This window comes from Schistocerca serialis, chromosome 6 (genome assembly GCF_023864345.2).
Source record: "Schistocerca serialis cubense isolate TAMUIC-IGC-003099 chromosome 6, iqSchSeri2.2, whole genome shotgun sequence".
Lineage (NCBI taxonomy): Eukaryota > Metazoa > Arthropoda > Insecta > Orthoptera > Acrididae > Schistocerca > Schistocerca serialis.
In genome coordinates this window covers 423121934-423124946 of record NC_064643.1, presented here as the reverse complement: position 1 = coordinate 423124946, position 3013 = coordinate 423121934, and the positions used below count along the sequence as shown (strand labels likewise).

General features: G+C 41.8%; 1 pseudogene; it reads right to left on the bottom strand.

Moving 5' to 3' along the window:
* Window positions 1-405: 405 nt before the first annotated feature.
* LOC126485440 (5S ribosomal RNA) lies at window positions 406-523 on the bottom strand (annotated as a pseudogene).
* Between the last annotated feature and the right edge of the window lie 2490 nt (window positions 524-3013).

Sequence of the window (3013 nt, the reverse complement as noted above, 5' to 3'; positions counted from 1 at the left end):
GCGCGTTTCTAGTCACAAATGAAGGCGAAACGAAACTTATTGATGAATATGTGGATCTAAAACGTTTGTCAGAGTACGAAAGTTAGAATGAATGTAGAGTGGGATAGGGGGTTCATCTGGGTGAAAAGTGTGTAGAAATGGCAGTGTGTGCTGATTTTTGTCCGATCACAGCGGGATGTAGCAAGCCTCAACAACTTAGCTCCTTCCGAACAGGCTATGAAGGCCCAACGGTACCGACCGGCCGCCGTGTCACCCTCAGCTCATAGGTAACTCGACGCAGATATGGAGGGGCATGTGATCAGCACACCACTCTCCCGGCCGTATGTCGCTTTCTGAGGCCGAAGCCTCTATTTCTCAATCAGGTAGCTCCTTAATTTGTGTCATAAGGGCTGAGTGCAGCCCGCTTGCCAAGAGCGCTCGGAAGACCGGATGGGCACCCATCCAAGTGCTAGCCCAGCCCGACAGTGCTTAACTTCGGTGATCTGACGGGAACCGGTGTTACCACAGTGGCAAGGCCGTTGGCAATGTAGCGAGCACGGATATCCCAATGGTGCGACAAGGTAGCAGCAACTTGTGTAATGTAGCGACGGAGGATAAAGTTGTGTACGATTCACGTAAAGTTAATTTGTCGACGGAGAAAAGTAAGCTTTCTGATGTGAATTTGTGTAGTGATTTAAATGGTGTATCAGCCGATAAGGTTGCTGAGAGGAATATTTATGGTGATGATGGCTTCGGCATCGACGTATCATTTCAGGAAGATAAGGTGTTTAACAGTGAATTGATGTGTAATTTTGTTGAAGCTGCAAGTGTCGAAATTTTGGAAGGGAAAAACAGTAAAGTTGTGCATGCTGTGGGTAGTGAATCGGTGAAATGTGTGGAAGAACTAACAGAAAATTTAGAGAGGGCTGAAGTAAATAGTGTGGATGGGGACAGTTGGGTACTGAATGAAGTTCGTCCGAATTGGTTTATGACGGAGGGGTGTGATTTTAGTGTGACTGATTGGCGTTGGTTCGGTAGAACGTTACGGTCATTACTGCCGCATATGTGGAAACGGGAGAAGTTTAAAATTGCTAGAGGTTTAGAAAAGGGAAGGTGTGAATTTGGGGTGAAGGAAATATTTAATAAATTATTTTGGGATGAACATAAGATTGAGGGATGGATAGAACAGGATATGTGTACGCTAGAATTGGAAGAGAAGGGACAAGATGTAGAAAATGATTTATTAAGGTTGAAATATTCAGAACGAAAGGAAATGGTAAATGTATAGCCAATTATTGAAATAAAAGTTGGAAAAAAATGGTAGATGCACTTCTATATTCAGGTAGTAATGTGTCAACGGTGTCAGAAAGTTTTATGAACATGATCAAAAACAGGAAACTAGAAATCTCCCAGTCACTAGCTTTCAGATTAAAACGGCAGCTGGTGGTATGAGTAAGCCAATAAGACAACAAATACTTTTAGAATTTAAATGTGGATAAATTCGAGATAGAATGTTTTGTAGTGAGTGATCTAGTAAAGGATGTAATTTTAGGAACTGACTTCCTGTACAAATAAAATACTTCGCTTAATTGTGTACGGAATTGGCCTATAATTTGAATTTCACAATGGAAAAAGGCAAGTATAATTTAAAAAACTTTTAACAGGTGTAAATCAGATTGCTCATTCCTTATTACTGAGTGCTGGAGTAAGGAAGTCGATACACATAACAGAATTAAGGATGTCCCTGATGCAGTCAAGGGTATAGCAGAAGGGGAAAAGAAAGGGTTGTGTGAGTTGTTGTACCGCTACGAGGACGTATTCTCGGATCGACCTGGTAAAGTTACCGATTTCGAGTACTCTATGAAAGTGAAACCTCACGAACCAAAAAAGTGCAAACTGTATGTAATACCTATAGCTGGACGGGATGCCGTCAGAGTTAGATTAAAATAAATGTTGGATTTGTGTATAGTCGAACAATGTAGTAGCGATTTTTGCAATCCAATCTTTATTGTTAAACAACGTAATAACTAGGTCAGAATTGCGTTAGATGCGAGAAAAATAAATAAAGTAATTGTTAGGGAATTAGACCAGCCTGGCAATATGGAGGAACTACTACAGAATTTTAATAATATCAATATCCAGTGCTGATCTGACCTCGGGAATTTGGCAGATCCCGTTGGCAGAGAAAAGCAGACGGTATACTTCTCTCCTTTTTGAAGGGCGAAGCTACCGGTTTAGGGTAGTACCATTCGGATTTACAATTTTTGTGTCAGTTTTTGTAAGAGCGTTGAGTCATGTCCTGGGGGAGACTCTAATGAGCAAACTCGTGATATTCGTAGATGATATACTGATCACTACAGAAACGTGGAATGAGAATTGTCGGGTTTTGGAGGAGGTTCTCGTGGCTCTGAGACGAGGTGTAATGACTTTAAAGCTCGCAAAATGTGAGTTTGTTCGAGCAGAAATTCAATTCCTGGGGCATATCCTTACTTCGGAAGGAATTTTACCTAGTTCCGAAAAATTAAAGTCCATTGCCGAAGGTAATAGACCCCAAAGTAGGAAACAACTGAAGTCATACCTGCGCTTGTGCGGTTTCTACAGAAAGTTCTTGGCGGAGGGAGGAATGAATATTAAAAATTTAGGCAAATTGTTGAAGAAAAGTGCAGCTTGGAGGTGGACCGAGGAATGTGAAACGGAATTCCAGGGTATAAAGGATAAATTGCGCAATAGTAGGATGTTGTACTACGCAGATATGAATCTCCCTTTCTGTTTAGAATCGGACAGTAGCGACTATGGAACAGGTTGTGAGCTATTTCAGGAAAAGCTAGTCGTTGGAAAAATTTTACACCGTGATGTGGCATTCTCCAGCCGTATGCTAAATAAGCACGAACAGGGATACAGCATATCGGAGAAGAAGATGCTAGCGATCGTGCATTGGTTTAAGAAATTCCGCATGTAGTTAGAGGGCAGAAAAGTGACAGCGTTGTCGGACCGCAAAGCGCTGAGTTATCTGTCCAACTGCAGGATACGGAAC